This window comes from Phyllobates terribilis, unplaced genomic scaffold, assembly GCF_046119375.1.
Source record: "Phyllobates terribilis strain yellow unplaced genomic scaffold, ASM4611937v1 Scaffold_40__1_contigs__length_11209783, whole genome shotgun sequence".
NCBI classification, from domain to species: domain Eukaryota; kingdom Metazoa; phylum Chordata; class Amphibia; order Anura; family Dendrobatidae; genus Phyllobates; species Phyllobates terribilis.
Genome location: NW_027362800.1, coordinates 9,118,256 through 9,143,228, shown reverse-complemented (window position 1 = coordinate 9,143,228; position 24,973 = coordinate 9,118,256). Strand labels below are relative to the sequence as shown.

The following is a 24,973-nucleotide window of genomic DNA, read 5'->3' as shown; positions in this document are numbered from 1 at the left end:
AGCAGCCTTTTAAACTCACCTGAGCTAACAGGTATGTGAGCTGGTTACTCTGCTGCGCTTAAAATTTCTTTTTTGGTTTGCTACAATGCCTTTTCTGAAACGTTGTCTCCCTCTGCTGGAACACTGACTTCTTTCATTTAATGCCTGCAGACTATAAAAGAGAAACCAACCCAAAAAGTTTGGTTGATTAGTCTGTGGCATTCTTTTAAACTGTTGCTTATGGCGGTCTCTGTGAGCTTCTCAGTGACATTCAGCCATCCAGGTATCCCGCCTGCAGTAGACGGAATGTGGCAATGGAACGCTGGCTGCGCGTGTCATAATAGGCTCTGAGCCTTTATATACCTGCGCACAGCAGCAGCCACCTTCAGTCTGCTGCTGGACAGCCAGCAGCAGCAGCAGCAGGAGAGGTAATTAATCAGCAACCCTCCTGCTAAGGGTAGACAGCTGCTCGTTCCACCCCCCCCCCCGCCTTAATTGGTTCTCCTCCCTTCCAACGGTGTTGAGGCGGGTGGGAACAGCCGGGGGTTGAGGGTACTGTGCTAAAAGAGGTGGAGTTATGCAGATCTAAAACGCGTGGATTGCAGCAGCAGCAAGCCGAAAAGTGCAGGCATGTGAGGGATCTAGAGGTTGACAGCATGTCTTCTTAACGGGAGTCCAGGTGGCCATCTCCACAAATGGACTTTTCAGAATCCTTGGGTGGCACCGTAGTCGGAAACCAATTCTGGTTATCGCTTCTCGGCCTTTTGGCTAAGATCAAGTGTAGTATCTGTTCTTATCAGTTTAATATCTGATACGTCCCCTATCTGGGGACCATATATTAAATGGATTTTTAGAACAGGGAGATGGAAAAAGAGCTTGCTCTGTCCACTCCACGCATTGACCTGGTATTGCAGTATCTCCAGGACCGGTGCACCCCTTCTTTAATGCAGTTTCTAAAATCAGAAAGAATTGAATTCAATGCTTTTTGTTCATTTTGCTTGTTTGTCGGATTTTGGGATGGACTCTTTGGCTTTGCTTTTCTTCTCCTCATTGGATTTTTCATGTTAAAAGTTGCAGAAGCCAGATGACAAGCTCATTTTGGTTCAACTTCAGCAACTGTGCATTGCATTGCCATGTAATGTAATGTAATGCAATGCTATCTATCTAGCTCTCCCTCTATACTTCCTTTTGGATAAACAGACATATTAGGCAAGCATTTTGGAGCTTTCACCTAAATAACTACAGGTGGTGAGATAAGCTGCACAATATAATTGACCTTTCAGTATATTGTTGCACACACACCATCTATTTAGCAAATGCCCTTGTTATCAACAGCAGCCTTTTAAACTCACCTGAGCTAACAGGTATGTGAGCTGGTTACTCTGCTGCGCTTAAAATTTCTTTTTTGGTTTGCTACAATGCCTTTTCTGAAACGTTGTCTCCCTCTGCTGGAACACTGACTTCTTTCATTTAATGCCTGCAGACTATAAAAGAGAAACCAACCCAAAAAGTTTTTTTGATTAGTCTGTGGCATTCTTTTAAACTGTTGGTTATGGCGGTCTCTGTGAGCTTCTCAGTGACATTCAGCCATCCAGGTATCCCGCCTGCAGTAGACGGAATGTGGCAATGGAACGCTGGCTGCGCGTGTCATAATAGGCTCTGAGCCTTTATATACCTGCGCACAGCAGCAGCCACCTTCAGTCTGCTGCTGGACAGCCAGCAGCAGCAGCAGCAGGAGAGGTAATTAATCAGCAACCCTCCTGCTAAGGGTAGACAGCTGCTCGTTCCACCCCCCCCCCCGCCTTAATTGGTTCTCCTCCCTTCCAACGGTGTTGAGGCGGGTGGGAACAGCCGGGGGTTGAGGGTACTGTGCTAAAAGAGGTGGAGTTATGCAGATCTAAAACGCGTGGATTGCAGCAGCAGCAAGCCGAAAAGTGCAGGCATGTGAGGGATCTAGAGGTTGACAGCATGTCTTCTTAACGGGAGTCCAGGTGGCCATCTCCACAAATGGACTTTTCAGAATCCTTGGGTGGCACCGTAGTCGGAAACCAATTCTGGTTATCGCTTCTCGGCCTTTTGGCTAAGATCAAGTGTAGTATCTGTTCTTATCAGTTTAATATCTGATACGTCCCCTATCTGGGGACCATATATTAAATGGATTTTTAGAACAGGGAGATGGAAAAAGAGCTTGCTCTGTCCACTCCACGCATTGACCTGGTATTGCAGTATCTCCAGGACCGGTGCACCCCTTCTTTAATGCAGTTTCTAAAATCAGAAAGAATTGAATTCAATGCTTTTTGTTCATTTTGCTTGTTTGTCGGATTTTGGGATGGACTCTTTGGCTTTGCTTTTCTTCTCCTCATTGGATTTTTCATGTTAAAAGTTGCAGAAGCCAGATGACAAGCTCATTTTGGTTCAACTTCAGCAACTGTGCATTGCATTGCCATGTAATGTAATGTAATGCAATGCTATCTATCTAGCTCTCCCTCTATACTTCCTTTTGGATAAACAGACATATTAGGCAAGCATTTTGGAGCTTTCACCTAAATAACTACAGGTGGTGAGATAAGCTGCACAATATAATTGACCTTTCAGTATATTGTTGCACACACACCATCTATTTAGCAAATGCCCTTGTTATCAACAGCAGCCTTTTAAACTCACCTGAGCTAACAGGTATGTGAGCTGGTTACTCTGCTGCGCTTAAAATTTCTTTTTTGGTTTGCTACAATGCCTTTTCTGAAACGTTGTCTCCCTCTGCTGGAACACTGACTTCTTTCATTTAATGCCTGCAGACTATAAAAGAGAAACCAACCCAAAAAGTTTGGTTGATTAGTCTGTGGCATTCTTTTAAACTGTTGCTTATGGCGGTCTCTGTGAGCTTCTCAGTGACATTCAGCCATCCAGGTATCCCGCCTGCAGTAGACGGAATGTGGCAATGGAACGCTGGCTGCGCGTGTCATAATAGGCTCTGAGCCTTTATATACCTGCGCACAGCAGCAGCCACCTTCAGTCTGCTGCTGGACAGCCAGCAGCAGCAGCAGGAGAGGTAATTAATCAGCAACCCTCCTGCTAAGGGTAGACAGCTGCTCGTTCCACCCCCCCCCCGCCTTAATTGGTTCTCCTCCCTTCCAACGGTGTTGAGGCGGGTGGGAACAGCCGGGGGTTGAGGGTACTGTGCTAAAAGAGGTGGAGTTATGCAGATCTAAAACGCGTGGATTGCAGCAGCAGCAAGCCGAAAAGTGCAGGCATGTGAGGGATCTAGAGGTTGACAGCATGTCTTCTTAACGGGAGTCCAGGTGGCCATCTCCACAAATGGACTTTTCAGAATCCTTGGGTGGCACCGTAGTCGGAAACCAATTCTGGTTATCGCTTCTCGGCCTTTTGGCTAAGATCAAGTGTAGTATCTGTTCTTATCAGTTTAATATCTGATACGTCCCCTATCTGGGGACCATATATTAAATGGATTTTTAGAACAGGGAGATGGAAAAAGAGCTTGCTCTGTCCACTCCACGCATTGACCTGGTATTGCAGTATCTCCAGGACCGGTGCACCCCTTCTTTAATGCAGTTTCTAAAATCAGAAAGAATTGAATTCAATGCTTTTTGTTCATTTTGCTTGTTTGTCGGATTTTGGGATGGACTCTTTGGCTTTGCTTTTCTTCTCCTCATTGGATTTTTCATGTTAAAAGTTGCAGAAGCCAGATGACAAGCTCATTTTGGTTCAACTTCAGCAACTGTGCATTGCATTGCCATGTAATGTAATGTAATGCAATGCTATCTATCTAGCTCTCCCTCTATACTTCCTTTTGGATAAACAGACATATTAGGCAAGCATTTTGGAGCTTTCACCTAAATAACTACAGGTGGTGAGATAAGCTGCACAATATAATTGACCTTTCAGTATATTGTTGCACACACACCATCTATTTAGCAAATGCCCTTGTTATCAACAGCAGCCTTTTAAACTCACCTGAGCTAACAGGTATGTGAGCTGGTTACTCTGCTGCGCTTAAAATTTCTTTTTTGGTTTGCTACAATGCCTTTTCTGAAACGTTGTCTCCCTCTGCTGGAACACTGACTTCTTTCATTTAATGCCTGCAGACTATAAAAGAGAAACCAACCCAAAAAGTTTGGTTGATTAGTCTGTGGCATTCTTTTAAACTGTTGCTTATGGCGGTCTCTGTGAGCTTCTCAGTGACATTCAGCCATCCAGGTATCCCGCCTGCAGTAGACGGAATGTGGCAATGGAACGCTGGCTGCGCGTGTCATAATAGGCTCTGAGCCTTTATATACCTGCGCACAGCAGCAGCCACCTTCAGTCTGCTGCTGGACAGCCAGCAGCAGCAGCAGCAGGAGAGGTAATTAATCAGCAACCCTCCTGCTAAGGGTAGACAGCTGCTCGTTCCACCCCCCCCCGCCTTAATTGGTTCTCCTCCCTTCCAACGGTGTTGAGGCGGGTGGGAACAGCCGGGGGTTGAGGGTACTGTGCTAAAAGAGGTGGAGTTATGCAGATCTAAAACGCGTGGATTGCAGCAGCAGCAAGCCGAAAAGTGCAGGCATGTGAGGGATCTAGAGGTTGACAGCATGTCTTCTTAACGGGAGTCCAGGTGGCCATCTCCACAAATGGACTTTTCAGAATCCTTGGGTGGCACCGTAGTCGGAAACCAATTCTGGTTATCGCTTCTCGGCCTTTTGGCTAAGATCAAGTGTAGTATCTGTTCTTATCAGTTTAATATCTGATACGTCCCCTATCTGGGGACCATATATTAAATGGATTTTTAGAACAGGGAGATGGAAAAAGAGCTTGCTCTGTCCACTCCACGCATTGACCTGGTATTGCAGTATCTCCAGGACCGGTGCACCCCTTCTTTAATGCAGTTTCTAAAATCAGAAAGAATTGAATTCAATGCTTTTTGTTCATTTTGCTTGTTTGTCGGATTTTGGGATGGACTCTTTGGCTTTGCTTTTCTTCTCCTCATTGGATTTTTCATGTTAAAAGTTGCAGAAGCCAGATGACAAGCTCATTTTGGTTCAACTTCAGCAACTGTGCATTGCATTGCCATGTAATGTAATGTAATGCAATGCTATCTATCTAGCTCTCCCTCTATACTTCCTTTTGGATAAACAGACATATTAGGCAAGCATTTTGGAGCTTTCACCTAAATAACTACAGGTGGTGAGATAAGCTGCACAATATAATTGACCTTTCAGTATATTGTTGCACACACACCATCTATTTAGCAAATGCCCTTGTTATCAACAGCAGCCTTTTCAACTCACCTGAGCTAACAGGTATGTGAGCTGGTTACTCTGCTGCGCTTAAAATTTCTTTTTTGGTTTGCTACAATGCCTTTTCTGAAACGTTGTCTCCCTCTGCTGGAACACTGACTTCTTTCATTTAATGCCTGCAGACTATAAAAGAGAAACCAACCCAAAAAGTTTGGTTGATTAGTCTGTGGCATTCTTTTAAACTGTTGCTTATGGCGGTCTCTGTGAGCTTCTCAGTGACATTCAGCCATCCAGGTATCCCGCCTGCAGTAGACGGAATGTGGCAATGGAACGCTGGCTGCGCGTGTCATAATAGGCTCTGAGCCTTTATATACCTGCGCACAGCAGCAGCCACCTTCAGTCTGCTGCTGGACAGCCAGCAGCAGCAGCAGCAGGAGAGGTAATTAATCAGCAACCCTCCTGCTAAGGGTAGACAGCTGCTCGTTCCACCCCCCCCCCGCCTTAATTGGTTCTCCTCCCTTCCAACGGTGTTGAGGCGGGTGGGAACAGCCGGGGGTTGAGGGTACTGTGCTAAAAGAGGTGGAGTTATGCAGATCTAAAACGCGTGGATTGCAGCAGCAGCAAGCCGAAAAGTGCAGGCATGTGAGGGATCTAGAGGTTGACAGCATGTCTTCTTAACGGGAGTCCAGGTGGCCATCTCCACAAATGGACTTTTCAGAATCCTTGGGTGGCACCGTAGTCGGAAACCAATTCTGGTTATCGCTTCTCGGCCTTTTGGCTAAGATCAAGTGTAGTATCTGTTCTTATCAGTTTAATATCTGATACGTCCCCTATCTGGGGACCATATATTAAATGGATTTTTAGAACAGGGAGATGGAAAAAGAGCTTGCTCTGTCCACTCCACGCATTGACCTGGTATTGCAGTATCTCCAGGACCGGTGCACCCCTTCTTTAATGCAGTTTCTAAAATCAGAAAGAATTGAATTCAATGCTTTTTGTTCATTTTGCTTGTTTGTCGGATTTTGGGATGGACTCTTTGGCTTTGCTTTTCTTCTCCTCATTGGATTTTTCATGTTAAAAGTTGCAGAAGCCAGATGACAAGCTCATTTTGGTTCAACTTCAGCAACTGTGCATTGCATTGCCATGTAATGTAATGTAATGCAATGCTATCTATCTAGCTCTCCCTCTATACTTCCTTTTGGATAAACAGACATATTAGGCAAGCATTTTGGAGCTTTCACCTAAATAACTACAGGTGGTGAGATAAGCTGCACAATATAATTGACCTTTCAGTATATTGTTGCACACACACCATCTATTTAGCAAATGCCCTTGTTATCAACAGCCGCCTTTTAAACTCACCTGAGCTAACAGGTATGTGAGCTGGTTACTCTGCTGCGCTTAAAATTTCTTTTTTGGTTTGCTACAATGCCTTTTCTGAAACGTTGTCTCCCTCTGCTGGAACACTGACTTCTTTCATTTAATGCCTGCAGACTATAAAAGAGAAACCAACCCAAAAAGTTTGGTTGATTAGTCTGTGGCATTCTTTTAAACTGTTGCTTATGGCGGTCTCTGTGAGCTTCTCAGTGACATTCAGCCATCCAGGTATCCCGCCTGCAGTAGACGGAATGTGGCAATGGAACGCTGGCTGCGCGTGTCATAATAGGCTCTGAGCCTTTATATACCTGCGCACAGCAGCAGCCACCTTCAGTCTGCTGCTGGACAGCCAGCAGCAGCAGCAGGAGAGGTAATTAATCAGCAACCCTCCTGCTAAGGGTAGACAGCTGCTCGTTCCACCCCCCCCCCCGCCTTAATTGGTTCTCCTCCCTTCCAACGGTGTTGAGGCGGGTGGGAACAGCCGGGGGTTGAGGGTACTGTGCTAAAAGAGGTGGAGTTATGCAGATCTAAAACGCGTGGATTGCAGCAGCAGCAAGCCGAAAAGTGCAGGCATGTGAGGGATCTAGAGGTTGACAGCATGTCTTCTTAACGGGAGTCCAGGTGGCCATCTCCACAAATGGACTTTTCAGAATCCTTGGGTGGCACCGTAGTCGGAAACCAATTCTGGTTATCGCTTCTCGGCCTTTTGGCTAAGATCAAGTGTAGTATCTGTTCTTATCAGTTTAATATCTGATATGTCCCCTATCTGGGGACCATATATTAAATGGATTTTTAGAACAGGGAGATGGAAAAAGAGCTTGCTCTGTCCACTCCACGCATTGACCTGGTATTGCAGTATCTCCAGGACCGGTGCACCCCTTCTTTAATGCAGTTTCTAAAATCAGAAAGAATTGAATTCAATGCTTTTTGTTCATTTTGCTTGTTTGTCGGATTTTGGGATGGACTCTTTGGCTTTGCTTTTCTTCTCCTCATTGGATTTTTCATGTTAAAAGTTGCAGAAGCCAGATGACAAGCTCATTTTGGTTCAACTTCAGCAACTGTGCATTGCATTGCCATGTAATGTAATGTAATGCAATGCTATCTATCTAGCTCTCCCTCTATACTTCCTTTTGGATAAACAGACATATTAGGCAAGCATTTTGGAGCTTTCACCTAAATAACTACAGGTGGTGAGATAAGCTGCACAATATAATTGACCTTTCAGTATATTGTTGCACACACACCATCTATTTAGCAAATGCCCTTGTTATCAACAGCAGCCTTTTAAACTCACCTGAGCTAACAGGTATGTGAGCTGGTTACTCTGCTGCGCTTAAAATTTATTTTTTGGTTTGCTACAATGCCTTTTCTGAAACGTTGTCTCCCTCTGCTGGAACACTGACTTCTTTCATTTAATGCCTGCAGACTATAAAAGAGAAACCAACCCAAAAAGTTTGGTTGATTAGTCTGTGGCATTCTTTTAAACTGTTGCTTATGGCGGTCTCTGTGAGCTTCTCAGTGACATTCAGCCATCCAGGTATCCCGCCTGCAGTAGACGGAATGTGGCAATGGAACGCTGGCTGCGCGTGTCATAATAGGCTCTGAGCCTTTATATACCTGCGCACAGCAGCAGCCACCTTCAGTCTGCTGCTGGACAGCCAGCAGCAGCAGCAGCAGGAGAGGTAATTAATCAGCAACCCTCCTGCTAAGGGTAGACAGCTGCTCGTTCCACCCCCCCCCCCGCCTTAATTGGTTCTCCTCCCTTCCAACGGTGTTGAGGCGGGTGGGAACAGCCGGGGGTTGAGGGTACTGTGCTAAAAGAGGTGGAGTTATGCAGATCTAAAACGCGTGGATTGCAGCAGCAGCAAGCCGAAAAGTGCAGGCATGTGAGGGATCTAGAGGTTGACAGCATGTCTTCTTAACGGGAGTCCAGGTGGCCATCTCCACAAATGGACTTTTCAGAATCCTTGGGTGGCACCGTAGTCGGAAACCAATTCTGGTTATCGCTTCTCGGCCTTTTGGCTAAGATCAAGTGTAGTATCTGTTCTTATCAGTTTAATATCTGATACGTCCCCTATCTGGGGACCATATATTAAATGGATTTTTAGAACAGGGAGATGGAAAAAGAGCTTGCTCTGTCCACTCCACGCATTGACCTGGTATTGCAGTATCTCCAGGACCGGTGCACCCCTTCTTTAATGCAGTTTCTAAAATCAGAAAGAATTGAATTCAATGCTTTTTGTTCATTTTGCTTGTTTGTCGGATTTTGGGATGGACTCTTTGGCTTTGCTTTTCTTCTCCTCATTGGATTTTTCATGTTAAAAGTTGCAGAAGCCAGATGACAAGCTCATTTTGGTTCAACTTCAGCAACTGTGCATTGCATTGCCATGTAATGTAATGTAATGCAATGCTATCTATCTAGCTCTCCCTCTATACTTCCTTTTGGATAAACAGACATATTAGGCAAGCATTTTGGAGCTTTCACCTAAATAACTACAGGTGGTGAGATAAGCTGCACAATATAATTGACCTTTCAGTATATTGTTGCACACACACCATCTATTTAGCAAATGCCCTTGTTATCAACAGCAGCCTTTTAAACTCACCTGAGCTAACAGGTATGTGAGCTGGTTACTCTGCTGCGCTTAAAATTTCTTTTTTGGTTTGCTACAATGCCTTTTCTGAAACGTTGTCTCCCTCTGCTGAAACACTGACTTCTTTCATTTAATGCCTGCAGACTATAAAAGAGAAACCAACCCAAAAAGTTTGGTTGATTAGTCTGTGGCATTCTTTTAAACTGTTGCTTATGGCGGTCTCTGTGAGCTTCTCAGTGACATTCAGCCATCCAGGTATCCCGCCTGCAGTAGACGGAATGTGGCAATGGAACGCTGGCTGCGCGTGTCATAATAGGCTCTGAGCCTTTATATACCTGCGCACAGCAGCAGCCACCTTCAGTCTGCTGCTGGACAGCCAGCAGCAGCAGCAGCAGGAGAGGTAATTAATCAGCAACCCTCCTGCTAAGGGTAGACAGCTGCTCGTTCCACCCCCCCCCGCCTTAATTGGTTCTCCTCCCTTCCAACGGTGTTGAGGCGGGTGGGAACAGCCGGGGGTTGAGGGTACTGTGCTAAAAGAGGTGGAGTTATGCAGATCTAAAACGCGTGGATTGCAGCAGCAGCAAGCCGAAAAGTGCAGGCATGTGAGGGATCTAGAGGTTGACAGCATGTCTTCTTAACGGGAGTCCAGGTGGCCATCTCCACAAATGGACTTTTCAGAATCCTTGGGTGGCACCGTAGTCGGAAACCAATTCTGGTTATCGCTTCTCGGCCTTTTGGCTAAGATCAAGTGTAGTATCTGTTCTTATCAGTTTAATATCTGATACGTCCCCTATCTGGGGACCATATATTAAATGGATTTTTAGAACAGGGAGATGGAAAAAGAGCTTGCTCTGTCCACTCCACGCATTGACCTGGTATTGCAGTATCTCCAGGACCGGTGCACCCCTTCTTTAATGCAGTTTCTAAAATCAGAAAGAATTGAATTCAATGCTTTTTGTTCATTTTGCTTGTTTGTCGGATTTTGGGATGGACTCTTTGGCTTTGCTTTTCTTCTCCTCATTGGATTTTTCATGTTAAAAGTTGCAGAAGCCAGATGACAAGCTCATTTTGGTTCAACTTCAGCAACTGTGCATTGCATTGCCATGTAATGTAATGTAATGCAATGCTATCTATCTAGCTCTCCCTCTATACTTCCTTTTGGATAAACAGACATATTAGGCAAGCATTTTGGAGCTTTCACCTAAATAACTACAGGTGGTGAGATAAGCTGCACAATATAATTGACCTTTCAGTATATTGTTGCACACACACCATCTATTTAGCAAATGCCCTTGTTATCAACAGCAGCCTTTTAAACTCACCTGAGCTAACAGGTATGTGAGCTGGTTACTCTGCTGCGCTTAAAATTTCTTTTTTGGTTTGCTACAATGCCTTTTCTGAAACGTTGTCTCCCTCTGCTGGAACACTGACTTCTTTCATTTAATGCCTGCAGACTATAAAAGAGAAACCAACCCAAAAAGTTTGGTTGATTAGTCTGTGGCATTCTTTTAAACTGTTGCTTATGGCGGTCTCTGTGAGCTTCTCAGTGACATTCAGCCATCCAGGTATCCCGCCTGCAGTAGACGGAATGTGGCAATGGAACGCTGGCTGCGCGTGTCATAATAGGCTCTGAGCCTTTATATACCTGCGCACAGCAGCAGCCACCTTCAGTCTGCTGCTGGACAGCCAGCAGCAGCAGCAGCAGGAGAGGTAATTAATCAGCAACCCTCCTGCTAAGGGTAGACAGCTGCTCGTTCCACCCCCCCCCCGCCTTAATTGGTTCTCCTCCCTTCCAACGGTGTTGAGGCGGGTGGGAACAGCCGGGGGTTGAGGGTACTGTGCTAAAAGAGGTGGAGTTATGCAGATCTAAAACGCGTGGATTGCAGCAGCAGCAAGCCGAAAAGTGCAGGCATGTGAGGGATCTAGAGGTTGACAGCATGTCTTCTTAACGGGAGTCCAGGTGGCCATCTCCACAAATGGACTTTTCAGAATCCTTGGGTGGCACCGTAGTCGGAAACCAATTCTGGTTATCGCTTCTCGGCCTTTTGGCTAAGATCAAGTGTAGTATCTGTTCTTATCAGTTTAATATCTGATACGTCCCCTATCTGGGGACCATATATTAAATGGATTTTTAGAACAGGGAGATGGAAAAAGAGCTTGCTCTGTCCACTCCACGCATTGACCTGGTATTGCAGTATCTCCAGGACCGGTGCACCCCTTCTTTAATGCAGTTTCTAAAATCAGAAAGAATTGAATTCAATGCTTTTTGTTCATTTTGCTTGTTTGTCGGATTTTGGGATGGACTCTTTGGCTTTGCTTTTCTTCTCCTCATTGGATTTTTCATGTTAAAAGTTGCAGAAGCCAGATGACAAGCTCATTTTGGTTCAACTTCAGCAACTGTGCATTGCATTGCCATGTAATGTAATGTAATGCAATGCTATCTATCTAGCTCTCCCTCTATACTTCCTTTTGGATAAACAGACATATTAGGCAAGCATTTTGGAGCTTTCACCTAAATAACTACAGGTGGTGAGATAAGCTGCACAATATAATTGACCTTTCAGTATATTGTTGCACACACACCATCTATTTAGCAAATGCCCTTGTTATCAACAGCAGCCTTTTAAACTCACCTGAGCTAACAGGTATGTGAGCTGGTTACTCTGCTGCGCTTAAAATTTCTTTTTTGGTTTGCTACAATGCCTTTTCTGAAACGTTGTCTCCCTCTGCTGGAACACTGACTTCTTTCATTTAATGCCTGCAGACTATAAAAGAGAAACCAACCCAAAAAGTTTGGTTGATTAGTCTGTGGCATTTTTTTAAACTGTTGCTTATGGCGGTCTCTGTGAGCTTCTCAGTGACATTCAGCCATCCAGGTATCCCGCCTGCAGTAGACGGAATGTGGCAATGGAACGCTGGCTGCGCGTGTCATAATAGGCTCTGAGCCTTTATATACCTGCGCACAGCAGCAGCCACCTTCAGTCTGCTGCTGGACAGCCAGCAGCAGCAGCAGCAGGAGAGGTAATTAATCAGCAACCCTCCTGCTAAGGGTAGACAGCTGCTCGTTCCACCCCCCCCCCCCGCCTTAATTGGTTCTTCTCCCTTCCAACGGTGTTGAGGCGGGTGGGAACAGCCGGGGGTTGAGGGTACTGTGCTAAAAGAGGTGGAGTTATGCAGATCTAAAACGCGTGGATTGCAGCAGCAGCAAGCCGAAAAGTGCAGGCATGTGAGGGATCTAGAGGTTGACAGCATGTCTTCTTAACGGGAGTCCAGGTGGCCATCTCCACAAATGGACTTTTCAGAATCCTTGGGTGGCACCGTAGTCGGAAACCAATTCTGGTTATCGCTTCTCGGCCTTTTGGCTAAGATCAAGTGTAGTATCTGTTCTTATCAGTTTAATATCTGATACGTCCCCTATCTGGGGACCATATATTAAATGGATTTTTAGAACAGGGAGATGGAAAAAGAGCTTGCTCTGCCCACTCCACGCATTGACCTGGTATTGCAGTATCTCCAGGACCGGTGCACCCCTTCTTTAATGCAGTTTCTAAAATCAGAAAGAATTGAATTCAATGCTTTTTGTTCATTTTGCTTGTTTGTCGGATTTTGGGATGGACTCTTTGGCTTTGCTTTTCTTCTCCTCATTGGATTTTTCATGTTAAAAGTTGCAGAAGCCAGATGACAAGCTCATTTTGGTTCAACTTCAGCAACTGTGCATTGCATTGCCATGTAATGTAATGTAATGCAATGCTATCTATCTAGCTCTCCCTCTATACTTCCTTTTGGATAAACAGACATATTAGGCAAGCATTTTGGAGCTTTCACCTAAATAACTACAGGTGGTGAGATAAGCTGCACAATATAATTGACCTTTCAGTATATTGTTGCACACACACCATCTATTTAGCAAATGCCCTTGTTATCAACAGCAGCCTTTTAAACTCACCTGAGCTAACAGGTATGTGAGCTGGTTACTCTGCTGCGCTTAAAATTTCTTTTTTGGTTTGCTACAATGCCTTTTCTGAAACGTTGTCTCCCTCTGCTGGAACACTGACTTCTTTCATTTAATGCCTGCAGACTATAAAAGAGAAACCAACCCAAAAAGTTTGGTTGATTAGTCTGTGGCATTCTTTTAAACTGTTGCTTATGGCGGTCTCTGTGAGCTTCTCAGTGACATTCAGCCATCCAGGTATCCCGCCTGCAGTAGACGGAATGTGGCAATGGAACGCTGGCTGCGCGTGTCATAATAGGCTCTGAGCCTTTATATACCTGCGCACAGCAGCAGCCACCTTCAGTCTGCTGCTGGACAGCCAGCAGCAGCAGGAGAGCTAATTAATCAGCAACCCTCCTGCTAAGGGTAGACAGCTGCTCGTTCCACCCCCCCCCCCCCGCCTTAATTGGTTCTCCTCCCTTCCAACGGTGTTGAGGCGGGTGGGAACAGCCGGGGGTTGAGGGTACTGTGCTAAAAGAGGTGGAGTTATGCAGATCTAAAACGCGTGGATTGCAGCAGCAGCAAGCCGAAAAGTGCAGGCATGTGAGGGATCTAGAGGTTGACAGCATGTCTTCTTAACGGGAGTCCAGGTGGCCATCTCCACAAATGGACTTTTCAGAATCCTTGGGTGGCACCGTAGTCGGAAACCAATTCTGGTTATCGCTTCTCGGCCTTTTGGCTAAGATCAAGTGTAGTATCTGTTCTTATCAGTTTAATATCTGATACGTCCCCTATCTGGGGACCATATATTAAATGGATTTTTAGAACAGGGAGATGGAAAAAGAGCTTGCTCTGTCCACTCCACGCATTGACCTGGTATTGCAGTATCTCCAGGACCGGTGCACCCCTTCTTTAATGCAGTTTCTAAAATCAGAAAGAATTGAATTCAATGCTTTTTGTTCATTTTGCTTGTTTGTCGGATTTTGGGATGGACTCTTTGGCTTTGCTTTTCTTCTCCTCATTGGATTTTTCATGTTAAAAGTTGCAGAAGCCAGATGACAAGCTCATTTTGGTTCAACTTCAGCAACTGTGCATTGCATTGCCATGTAATGTAATGTAATGCAATGCTATCTATCTAGCTCTCCCTCTATACTTCCTTTTGGATAAACAGACATATTAGGCAAGCATTTTGGAGCTTTCACCTAAATAACTACAGGTGGTGAGATAAGCTGCACAATATAATTGACCTTTCAGTATATTGTTGCACACACACCATCTATTTAGCAAATGCCCTTGTTATCAACAGCCGCCTTTTAAACTCACCTGAGCTAACAGGTATGTGAGCTGGTTACTCTGCTGCGCTTAAAATTTCTTTTTTGGTTTGCTACAATGCCTTTTCTGAAACGTTGTCTCCCTCTGCTGGAACACTGACTTCTTTCATTTAATGCCTGCAGACTATAAAAGAGAAACCAACCCAAAAAGTTTGGTTGATTAGTCTGTGGCATTCTTTTAAACTGTTGCTTATGGCGGTCTCTGTGAGCTTCTCAGTGACATTCAGCCATCCAGGTATCCCGCCTGCAGTAGACGGAATGTGGCAATGGAACGCTGGCTGCGCGTGTCATAATAGGCTCTGAGCCTTTATATACCTGCGCACAGCAGCAGCCACCTTCAGTCTGCTGCTGGACAGCCAGCAGCAGCAGCAGGAGAGGTAATTAATCAGCAACCCTCCTGCTAAGGGTAGACAGCTGCTCGTTCCACCCCCCCCCCCCGCCTTAATTGGTTCTCCTCCCTTCCAACGGTGTTGAGGCGGGTGGGAACAGCCGGGGGTTGAGGGTACTGTGCTAAAAGAGGTGGAGTTATGCAGATCTAAAACGCGTGGATTGCAGCAGCAGCAAGCCGAAAAGTGCAGGCATGTGAGGGATCTAGAGGTTGACAGCATGTCTTCTTAACGGGAGTCCAGGTGGCCATCTCCACAAATGGACTTTTCAGAATCCTTGGGTGGCACCGTAGTCGGAAACCAATTCTGGTTATCGCTTCTCGGCCTTTTGGCTAAGATCAAGTGTAGTATCTGTTCTTATCAGTTTAATATCTGATATGTCCCCTATCTGGGGACCATATATTAAATGGATTTTTAGAACAGGGAGATGGAAAAAGAGCTTGCTCTGTCCACTCCACGCATTGACCTGGTATTGCAGTATCTCCAGGACCGGTGCACCCCTTCTTTAATGCAGTTTCTAAAATCAGAAAGAATTGAATTCAATGCTTTTTGTTCATTTTGCTTGTTTGTCGGATTTTGGGATGGACTCTTTGGCTTTGCTTTTCTTCTCCTCATTGGATTTTTCATGTTAAAAGTTGCAGAAGCCAGATGACAAGCTCATTTTGGTTCAACTTCAGCAACTGTGCATTGCATTGCCATGTAATGTAATGTAATGCAATGCTATCTATCTAGCTCTCCCTCTATACTTCCTTTTGGATAAACAGACATATTAGGCAAGCATTTTGGAGCTTTCACCTAAATAACTACAGGTGGTGAGATAAGCTGCACAATATAATTGACCTTTCAGTATATTGTTGCACACACACCATCTATTTAGCAAATGCCCTTGTTATCAACAGCAGCCTTTTAAACTCACCTGAGCTAACAGGTATGTGAGCTGGTTACTCTGCTGCGCTTAAAATTTCTTTTTTGGTTTGCTACAATGCCTTTTCTGAAACGTTGTCTCCCTCTGCTGGAACACTGACTTCTTTCATTTAATGCCTGCAGACTATAAAAGAGAAACCAACCCAAAAAGTTTGGTTGATTAGTCTGTGGCATTCTTTTAAACTGTTGCTTATGGCGGTCTCTGTGAGCTTCTCAGTGACATTCAGCCATCCAGGTATCCCGCCTGCAGTAGACGGAATGTGGCAATGGAACGCTGGCTGCGCGTGTCATAATAGGCTCTGAGCCTTTATATACCTGCGCACAGCAGCAGCCACCTTCAGTCTGCTGCTGGACAGCCAGCAGCAGCAGCAGCAGGAGAGGTAATTAATCAGCAACCCTCCTGCTAAGGGTAGACAGCTGCTCGTTCCACCCCCCCCCCCGCCTTAATTGGTTCTCCTCCCTTCCAACGGTGTTGAGGCGGGTGGGAACAGCCGGGGGTTGAGGGTACTGTGCTAAAAGAGGTGGAGTTATGCAGATCTAAAACGCGTGGATTGCAGCAGCAGCAAGCCGAAAAGTGCAGGCATGTGAGGGATCTAGAGGTTGACAGCATGTCTTCTTAACGGGAGTCCAGGTGGCCATCTCCACAAATGGACTTTTCAGAATCCTTGGGTGGCACCGTAGTCGGAAACCAATTCTGGTTATCGCTTCTCGGCCTTTTGGCTAAGATCAAGTGTAGTATCTGTTCTTATCAGTTTAATATCTGATACGTCCCCTATCTGGGGACCATATATTAAATGGATTTTTAGAACAGGGAGATGGAAAAAGAGCTTGCTCTGTCCACTCCACGCATTGACCTGGTATTGCAGTATCTCCAGGACCGGTGCACCCCTTCTTTAATGCAGTTTCTAAAATCAGAAAGAATTGAATTCAATGCTTTTTGTTCATTTTGCTTGTTTGTCGGATTTTGGGATGGACTCTTTGGCTTTGCTTTTCTTCTCCTCATTGGATTTTTCATGTTAAAAGTTGCAGAAGCCAGATGACAAGCTCATTTTGGTTCAACTTCAGCAACTGTGCATTGCATTGCCATGTAATGTAATGTAATGCAATGCTATCTATCTAGCTCTCCCTCTATACTTCCTTTTGGATAAACAGACATATTAGGCAAGCATTTTGGAGCTTTCACCTAAATAACTACAGGTGGTGAGATAAGCTGCACAATATAATTGACCTTTCAGTATATTGTTGCACACACACCATCTATTTAGCAAATGCCCTTGTTATCAACAGCAGCCTTTTAAACTCACCTGAGCTAACAGGTATGTGAGCTGGTTACTCTGCTGCGCTTAAAATTTCTTTTTTGGTTTGCTACAATGCCTTTTCTGAAACGTTGTCTCCCTCTGCTGAAACACTGACTTCTTTCATTTAATGCCTGCAGACTATAAAAGAGAAACCAACCCAAAAAGTTTGGTTGATTAGTCTGTGGCATTCTTTTAAACTGTTGCTTATGGCGGTCTCTGTGAGCTTCTCAGTGACATTCAGCCATCCAGGTATCCCGCCTGCAGTAGACGGAATGTGGCAATGGAACGCTGGCTGCGCGTGTCATAATAGGCTCTGAGCCTTTATATACCTGCGCACAGCAGCAGCCACCTTCAGTCTGCTGCTGGACAGCCAGCAGCAGCAGCAGCAGGAGAGGTAATTAATCAGCAACCCTCCTGCTAAGGGTAGACAGCTGCTCGTTCCACCCCCCCCCGCCTTAATTGGTTCTCCTCCCTTCCAACGGTGTTGAGGCGGGTGGGAACAGCCGGGGGTTGAGGGTACTGTGCTAAAAGAGGTGGAGTTATGCAGATCTAAAACGCGTGGATTGCAGCAGCAGCAAGCCGAAAAGTGCAGGCATGTGAGGGATCTAGAGGTTGACAGCATGTCTTCTTAACGGGAGTCCAGGTGGCCATCTCCACAAATGGACTTTTCAGAATCCTTGGGTGGCACCGTAGTCGGAAACCAATTCTGGTTATCGCTTCTCGGCCTTTTGGCTAAGATCAAGTGTAGTATCTGTTCTTATCAGTTTAATATCTGATACGTCCCCTATCTGGGGACCATATATTAAATGTATTTTTAGAACAGGGAGATGGAAAAAGAGCTTGCTCTGTCCACTCCACGCATTGACCTGGTATTGCAGTATCTCCAGGACCGGTGCACCCCTTCTTTAATGCAGTTTCTAAAATCAGAAAGAATTGAATTCAATGCTTTTTGTTCATTTTGCTTGTTTGTCGGATTTTGGGATGGACTCTTTGGCTTTGCTTTTCTTCTCCTCATTGGATTTTTCATGTTAAAAGTTGCAGAAGCCAGATGACAAGCTCATTTTGGTTCAACTTCAGCAACTGTGCATTGCATTGCCATGTAATGTAATGTAATGCAATGCTATCTATCTAGCTCTCCCTCTATACTTCCTTTTGGATAAACAGACATATTAGGCAAGCATTTTGGAGCTTTCACCTAAATAACTACAGGTGGTGAGATAAGCTGCACAATATAATTGACCTTTCAGTATATTGTTGCACACACACCATCTATTTAGCAAATGCCCTTGTTATCAACAGCAGCCTTTTAAACTCACCTGAGCTAACAGGTATGTGAGCTGGTTACTCTGCTGCGCTTAAAATTTCTTTTTTGGTTTGCTACAATGCCTTTTCTGAAACGTTGTCTCCCTCTGCTGGAACACTGACTTCTTTCATTTAATGCCTGCAGACTATAAAAGAGAAACCAACCCAAAAAGTTTGGTTGATTAGTCTGTGGCATTCTTTTAAACTGTTGCTTATGGCGGTCTCTGTGAGCTTCTCAGTGACATTCAGCCATCCAGGTATCCCGCCTGCAGTAGACGGAATGTGGCAATGGAACGCTGGCTGCGCGTGTCATAATAGGCTCTGAGCCTTTATATACCTGCGCACAGCAGCAGCCACCTTCAGTCTGCTGCTGGACAGCCAGCAGCAGCAGCAGCAGGAGAGGTAATTAATCAGCAACCCTCCTGCTAAGGGTAGACAGCTGCTCGTTCCACCCCCCCCCCCGCCTTAATTGGTTCTCCTCCCTTCCAACGGTGTTGAGGCGGGTGGGAACAGCCGGGGGTTGAGGGTACTGTGCTAAAAGAGGTGGAGTTATGCAGATCTAAAACGCGTGGATTGCAGCAGCAGCAAGCCGAAAAGTGCAGGCATGTGAGGGATCTAGAGGTTGACAGCATGTCTTCTTAACGGGAGTCCAGGTGGCCATCTCCACAAATGGACTTTTCAGAATCCTTGGGTGGCACCGTAGTCGGAAACCAATTCTGGTTATCGCTTCTCGGCCTTTTGGCTAAGATCAAGTGTAGTATCTGTTCTTATCAGTTTAATATCTGATACGTCCCCTATCTGGGGACCATATATTAAATGGATTTTTAGAACAGGGAGATGGAAAAAGAGCTTGCTCTGTCCACTCCACGCATTGACCTGGTATTGCAGTATCTCCAGGACCGGTGCACCCCTTCTTTAATGCAGTTTCTAAAATCAGAAAGAATTGAATTCAATGCTTTTTGTTCATTTTGCTTGTTTGTCGGATTTTGGGATGGACTCTTTGGCTTTGCTTTTCTTCTCCTCATTGGATTTTTCATGTTAAAAGTTGCAGAAGCCAGATGACAAGCTCATTTTGGTTCAACTTCAGCAACTGTGCATTGCATTGCCATGTAATGTAATGTAATGCAATGCTATCTATCTAGCTCTCCCTCTATACTTCCTTTTGGATAAACAGACATATTAGGCAAGCATTTTGGAGCTTTCACCTAAATAACTACAGGTGGTGAGATAAGCTGCACAATATAATTGACCTTTCAGTATATTGTTGCACACACACCATCTATTTAGCAAATGCCCTTGTTATCAACAGCAGCCTTTTAAACTCACCTGAGCTAACAGGTATGTGAGCTGGTTACTCTGCTGCGCTTAAAATTTCTTTTTTGGTTTGCTACAATGCCTTTTCTGAAACGTTGTCTCCCTCTGCTGGAACACTGACTTCTTTCATTTAATGCCTGCAGACTATAAAAGAGAAACCAACCCAAAAAGTTTGGTTGATTAGTCTGTGGCATTTTTTTAAACTGTTGCTTATGGCGGTCTCTGTGAGCTTCTCAGTGACATTCAGCCATCCAGGTATCCCGCCTGCAGTAGACGGAATGTGGCAATGGAACGCTGGCTGCGCGTGTCATAATAGGCTCTGAGCCTTTATATACCTGCGCACAGCAGCAGCCACCTTCAGTCTGCTGCTGGACAGCCAGCAGCAGCAGCAGCAGGAGAGGTAATTAATCAGCAACCCTCCTGCTAAGGGTAGACAGCTGCTCGTTCCACCCCCCCCCCCCGCCTTAATTGGTTCTTCTCCCTTCCAACGGTGTTGAGGCGGGTGGGAACAGCCGGGGGTTGAGGGTACTGTGCTAAAAGAGGTGGAGTTATGCAGATCTAAAACGCGTGGATTGCAGCAGCAGCAAGCCGAAAAGTGCAGGCATGTGAGGGATCTAGAGGTTGACAGCATGTCTTCTTAACGGGAGTCCAGGTGGCCATCTCCACAAATGGACTTTTCAGAATCCTTGGGTGGCACCGTAGTCGGAAACCAATTCTGGTTATCGCTTCTCGGCCTTTTGGCTAAGATCAAGTGTAGTATCTGTTCTTATCAGTTTAATATCTGATACGTCCCCTATCTGGGGACCATATATTAAATGGATTTTTAGAACAGGGAGATGGAAAAAGAGCTTGCTCTGTCCACTCCACGCATTGACCTGGTATTGCAGTATCTCCAGGACCGGTGCACCCCTTCTTTAATGCAGTTTCTAAAATCAGAAAGAATTGAATTCAATGCTTTTTGTTCATTTTGCTTGTTTGTCGGATTTTGGGATGGACTCTTTGGCTTTGCTTTTCTTCTCCTCATTGGATTTTTCATGTTAAAAGTTGCAGAAGCCAGATGACAAGCTCATTTTGGTTCAACTTCAGCAACTGTGCATTGCATTGCCATGTAATGTAATGTAATGCAATGCTATCTATCTAGCTCTCCCTCTATACTTCCTTTTGGATAAACAGACATATTAGGCAAGCATTTTGGAGCTTTCACCTAAATAACTACAGGTGGTGAGATAAGCTGCACAATATAATTGACCTTTCAGTATATTGTTGCACACACACCATCTATTTAGCAAATGCCCTTGTTATCAACAGCAGCCTTTTAAACTCACCTGAGCTAACAGGTATGTGAGCTGGTTACTCTGCTGCGCTTAAAATTTCTTTTTTGGTTTGCTACAATGCCTTTTCTGAAACGTTGTCTCCCTCTGCTGGAACACTGACTTCTTTCATTTAATGCCTGCAGACTATAAAAGAGAAACCAACCCAAAAAGTTTGGTTGATTAGTCTGTGGCATTCTTTTAAACTGTTGCTTATGGCGGTCTCTGTGAGCTTCTCAGTGACATTCAGCCATCCAGGTATCCCGCCTGCAGTAGACGGAATGTGGCAATGGAACGCTGGCTGCGCGTGTCATAATAGGCTCTGAGCCTTTATATACCTGCGCACAGCAGCAGCCACCTTCAGTCTGCTGCTGGACAGCCAGCAGCAGCAGCAGCAGGAGAGGTAATTAATCAGCAACCCTCCTGCTAAGGGTAGACAGCTGCTCGTTCCACCCCCCCCCCGCCTTAATTGGTTCTCCTCCCTTCCAACGGTGTTGAGGCGGGTGGGAACAGCCGGGGGTTGAGGGTACTGTGCTAAAAGAGGTGGAGTTATGCAGATCTAAAACGCGTGGATTGCAGCAGCAGCAAGCCGAAAAGTGCAGGCATGTGAGGGATCTAGAGGTTGACAGCATGTCTTCTTAACGGGAGTCCAGGTGGCCATCTCCACAAATGGACTTTTCAGAATCCTTGGGTGGCACCGTAGTCGGAAACCAATTCTGGTTATTGCTTCTCGGCCTTTTGGCTAAGATCAAGTGTAGTATCTGTTCTTATCAGTTTAATATCTGATACGTCCCCTATCTGGGGACCATATATTAAATGGATGTTTAGAACAGGGAGATGGAAAAAGAGCTTGCTCTGTCCACTCCACGCATTGACCTGGTATTGCAGTATCTCCAGGACCGGTGCACCCCTTCTTTAATGCAGTTTCTAAAATCAGAAAGAATTGAATTCAATGCTTTTTGTTCATTTTGCTTGTTTGTCGGATTTTGGGATGGACTCTTTGGCTTTGCTTTTCTTCTCCTCATTGGATTTTTCATGTTAAAAGTTGCAGAAGCCAGATGACAAGCTCATTTTGGTTCAACTTCAGCAACTGTGCATTGCATTGCCATGTAATGTAATGTAATGCAATGCTATCTATCTAGCTCTCCCTCTATACTTCCTTTTGGATAAACAGACATATTAGGCAAGCATTTTGGAGCTTTCACCTAAATAACTACAGGTGGTGAGATAAGCTGCACAATATAATTGACCTTTCAGTATATTGTTGCACACACACCATCTATTTAGCAAATGCCCTTGTTATCAACAGCAGCCTTTTAAACTCACCTGAGCTAACAGGTATGTGAGCTGGTTACTCTGCTGCGCTTAAAATTTCTTTTTTGGTTTGCTACAATGCCTTTTCTGAAACGTTGTCTCCCTCTGCTGGAACACTGACTTCTTTCATTTAATGCCTGCAGACTATAAAAGAGAAACCAACCCAAAAAGTTTGGTTGATTAGTCTGTGGCATTCTTTTAAACGGTTGCTTATGGCGGTCTCTGTGAGCTTCTCAGTGACATTCAGCCATCCAGGTATCCCGCCTGCAGTAGACGGAATGTGGCAATGGAACGCTGGCTGCGCGTGTCATAATAGGCTCTGAGCCTTTATATACCTGCGCACAGCAGCAGCCACCTTCAGTCTGCTGCTGGACAGCCAGCAGCAGCAGCAGCAGGAGAGGTAATTAATCAGCAACCCTCCTGCTAAGGGTAGACAGCTGCTCGTTCCACCCCCCCCCCGCCTTAATTGGTTCTCCTCCCTTCCAACGGTGTTGAGGCGGGTGGGAACAGCCGGGGGTTGAGGGTACTGTGCTAAAAGAGGTGGAGTTATGCAGATCTAAAACGCGTGGATTGCAGCAGCAGCAAGCCGAAAAGTGCAGGCATGTGAGGGATCTAGAGGTTGACAGCATGTCTTCTTAACGGGAGTCCAGGTGGCCATCTCCACAAATGGACTTTTCAGAATCCTTGGGTGGCACCGTAGTCGGAAACCAATTCTGGTTATCGCTTCTCGGCCTTTTGGCTAAGATCAAGTGTAGTATCTGTTCTTATCAGTTTAATATCTGATACGTCCCCTATCTGGGGACCATATATTAAATGGATTTTTAGAACAGGGAGATGGAAAAAGAGCTTGCTCTGTCCACTCCACGCATTGACCTGGTATTGCAGTATCTCCAGGACCGGTGCACCCCTTCTTTAATGCAGTTTCTAAAATCAGAAAGAATTGAATTCAATGCTTTTTGTTCATTTTGCTTGTTTGTCGGATTTTGGGATGGACTCTTTGGCTTTGCTTTTCTTCTCCTCATTGGATTTTTCATGTTAAAAGTTGCAGAAGCCAGATGACAAGCTCATTTTGGTTCAACTTCAGCAACTGTGCATTGCATTGCCATGTAATGTAATGTAATGCAATGCTATCTATCTAGCTCTCCCTCTATACTTCCTTTTGGATAAACAGACATATTAGGCAAGCATTTTGGAGCTTTCACCTAAATAACTACAGGTGGTGAGATAAGCTGCACAATATAATTGACCTTTCAGTATATTGTTGCACACACACCATCTATTTAGCAAATGCCCTTGTTATCAACAGCAGCCTTTTAAACTCACCTGAGCTAACAGGTATGTGAGCTGGTTACTCTGCTGCGCTTAAAATTTCTTTTTTGGTTTGCTACAATGCCTTTTCTGAAACGTTGTCTCCCTCTGCTGGAACACTGACTTCTTTCATTTAATGCCTGCAGACTATAAAAGAGAAACCAACCCAAAAAGTTTGGTTGATTAGTCTGTGGCATTCTTTTATACTGTTGCTTATGGCGGTCTCTGTGAGCTTCTCAGTGACATTCAGCCATCCAGGTCTCCCGCCTGCAGTAGACGGAATGTGGCAATGGAACGCTGGCTGCGCGTGTCATAATAGGCTCTGAGCCTTTATATACCTGCGCACAGCAGCAGCCACCTTCAGTCTGCTGCTGGACAGCCAGCAGCAGCAGCAGCAGGAGAGGTAATTAATCAGCAACCCTCCTGCTAAGGGTAGACAGCTGCTCGTTCCACCCCCCCCCGCCTTAATTGGTTCTCCTCCCTTCCAACGGTGTTGAGGCGGGTGGGAACAGCCGGGGGTTGAGGGTACTGTGCTAAAAGAGGTGGAGTTATGCAGATCTAAAACGCGTGGATTGCAGCAGCAGCAAGCCGAAAAGTGCAGGCATGTGAGGGATCTAGAGGTTGACAGCATGTCTTCTTAACGGGAGTCCAGGTGGCCATCTCCACAAATGGACTTTTCAGAATCCTTGGGTGGCACCGTAGTCGGAAACCAATTCTGGTTATCGCTTCTCGGCCTTTTGGCTAAGATCAAGTGTAGTATCTGTTCTTATCAGTTTAATATCTGATACGTCCCCTATCTGGGGACCATATTTAAATGGATTTTTAGAACAGGGAGATGGAAAAAGAGCTTGCTCTGTCCACTCCACGCATTGACCTGGTATTGCAGTATCTCCAGGACCGGTGCACCCCTTCTTTAATGCAGTTTCTAAAATCAGAAAGAATTGAATTCAATGCTTTTTGTTCATTTTGCTTGTTTGTCGGATTTTGGGATGGACTCTTTGGCTTTGCTTTTCTTCTCCTCATTGGATTTTTCATGTTAAAAGTTGCAGAAGCCAGATGACAAGCTCATTTTGGTTCAACTTCAGCAACTGTGCATTGCATTGCCATGTAATGTAATGTAATGCAATGCTATCTATCTAGCTCTCCCTCTATACTTCCTTTTGGATAAACAGACATATTAGGCAAGCATTTTGGAGCTTTCACCTAAATAACTACAGGTGGTGAGATAAGCTGCACAATATAATTGACCTTTCAGTATATTGTTGCACACACACCATCTATTTAGCAAATGCCCTTGTTATCAACAGCAGCCTTTTAAACTCACCTGAGCTAACAGGTATGTGAGCTGGTTACTCTGCTGCGCTTAAAATTTCT

General features: G+C 45.1%; 19 non-coding genes across 19 annotated transcripts; all 19 read left to right on the top strand.

Moving 5' to 3' along the window:
• The first annotated feature begins 727 nt into the window (after positions 1-727).
• On the top strand, positions 728-918 carry LOC141189996 (U2 spliceosomal RNA). The gene has a single exon (XR_012264034.1). It is a non-coding gene; the product is annotated as a U2 spliceosomal RNA (small nuclear RNA).
• Positions 919-2,039: 1,121 nt separating this feature from the next.
• LOC141189994 (U2 spliceosomal RNA) lies at positions 2,040-2,230 on the top strand. Its single transcript, XR_012264032.1, has one exon. It is a non-coding gene; the product is annotated as a U2 spliceosomal RNA (small nuclear RNA).
• Positions 2,231-3,347: 1,117 nt separating this feature from the next.
• Positions 3,348-3,538, top strand: LOC141189993 (U2 spliceosomal RNA). Its single transcript, XR_012264031.1, has one exon. It is a non-coding gene; the product is annotated as a U2 spliceosomal RNA (small nuclear RNA).
• A 1,119-nt stretch (positions 3,539-4,657) lies between these two features.
• On the top strand, positions 4,658-4,848 carry LOC141189992 (U2 spliceosomal RNA). The gene has a single exon (XR_012264030.1). It is a non-coding gene; the product is annotated as a U2 spliceosomal RNA (small nuclear RNA).
• Positions 4,849-5,968: 1,120 nt separating this feature from the next.
• On the top strand, positions 5,969-6,159 carry LOC141189991 (U2 spliceosomal RNA). Its single transcript, XR_012264029.1, has one exon. It is a non-coding gene; the product is annotated as a U2 spliceosomal RNA (small nuclear RNA).
• A 1,118-nt stretch (positions 6,160-7,277) lies between these two features.
• LOC141186727 (U2 spliceosomal RNA) lies at positions 7,278-7,468 on the top strand. The gene has a single exon (XR_012260978.1). It is a non-coding gene; the product is annotated as a U2 spliceosomal RNA (small nuclear RNA).
• Positions 7,469-8,589: 1,121 nt separating this feature from the next.
• On the top strand, positions 8,590-8,780 carry LOC141189990 (U2 spliceosomal RNA). The gene has a single exon (XR_012264028.1). It is a non-coding gene; the product is annotated as a U2 spliceosomal RNA (small nuclear RNA).
• A 1,119-nt stretch (positions 8,781-9,899) lies between these two features.
• On the top strand, positions 9,900-10,090 carry LOC141189988 (U2 spliceosomal RNA). Its single transcript, XR_012264026.1, has one exon. It is a non-coding gene; the product is annotated as a U2 spliceosomal RNA (small nuclear RNA).
• Positions 10,091-11,210: 1,120 nt separating this feature from the next.
• LOC141189987 (U2 spliceosomal RNA) lies at positions 11,211-11,401 on the top strand. The gene has a single exon (XR_012264025.1). It is a non-coding gene; the product is annotated as a U2 spliceosomal RNA (small nuclear RNA).
• A 1,122-nt stretch (positions 11,402-12,523) lies between these two features.
• Positions 12,524-12,714, top strand: LOC141189989 (U2 spliceosomal RNA). Its single transcript, XR_012264027.1, has one exon. It is a non-coding gene; the product is annotated as a U2 spliceosomal RNA (small nuclear RNA).
• A 1,117-nt stretch (positions 12,715-13,831) lies between these two features.
• LOC141189986 (U2 spliceosomal RNA) lies at positions 13,832-14,022 on the top strand. Its single transcript, XR_012264024.1, has one exon. It is a non-coding gene; the product is annotated as a U2 spliceosomal RNA (small nuclear RNA).
• A 1,119-nt stretch (positions 14,023-15,141) lies between these two features.
• On the top strand, positions 15,142-15,332 carry LOC141186715 (U2 spliceosomal RNA). Its single transcript, XR_012260967.1, has one exon. It is a non-coding gene; the product is annotated as a U2 spliceosomal RNA (small nuclear RNA).
• Positions 15,333-16,453: 1,121 nt separating this feature from the next.
• Positions 16,454-16,644, top strand: LOC141189985 (U2 spliceosomal RNA). Its single transcript, XR_012264023.1, has one exon. It is a non-coding gene; the product is annotated as a U2 spliceosomal RNA (small nuclear RNA).
• A 1,119-nt stretch (positions 16,645-17,763) lies between these two features.
• LOC141186813 (U2 spliceosomal RNA) lies at positions 17,764-17,954 on the top strand. The gene has a single exon (XR_012261056.1). It is a non-coding gene; the product is annotated as a U2 spliceosomal RNA (small nuclear RNA).
• A 1,121-nt stretch (positions 17,955-19,075) lies between these two features.
• Positions 19,076-19,266, top strand: LOC141189984 (U2 spliceosomal RNA). The gene has a single exon (XR_012264022.1). It is a non-coding gene; the product is annotated as a U2 spliceosomal RNA (small nuclear RNA).
• A 1,122-nt stretch (positions 19,267-20,388) lies between these two features.
• LOC141189982 (U2 spliceosomal RNA) lies at positions 20,389-20,579 on the top strand. Its single transcript, XR_012264020.1, has one exon. It is a non-coding gene; the product is annotated as a U2 spliceosomal RNA (small nuclear RNA).
• A 1,120-nt stretch (positions 20,580-21,699) lies between these two features.
• LOC141184975 (U2 spliceosomal RNA) lies at positions 21,700-21,890 on the top strand. Its single transcript, XR_012259680.1, has one exon. It is a non-coding gene; the product is annotated as a U2 spliceosomal RNA (small nuclear RNA).
• A 1,120-nt stretch (positions 21,891-23,010) lies between these two features.
• Positions 23,011-23,201, top strand: LOC141189981 (U2 spliceosomal RNA). The gene has a single exon (XR_012264019.1). It is a non-coding gene; the product is annotated as a U2 spliceosomal RNA (small nuclear RNA).
• Positions 23,202-24,320: 1,119 nt separating this feature from the next.
• Positions 24,321-24,510, top strand: LOC141185129 (U2 spliceosomal RNA). Its single transcript, XR_012259820.1, has one exon. It is a non-coding gene; the product is annotated as a U2 spliceosomal RNA (small nuclear RNA).
• Positions 24,511-24,973: the final 463 nt, after the last annotated feature.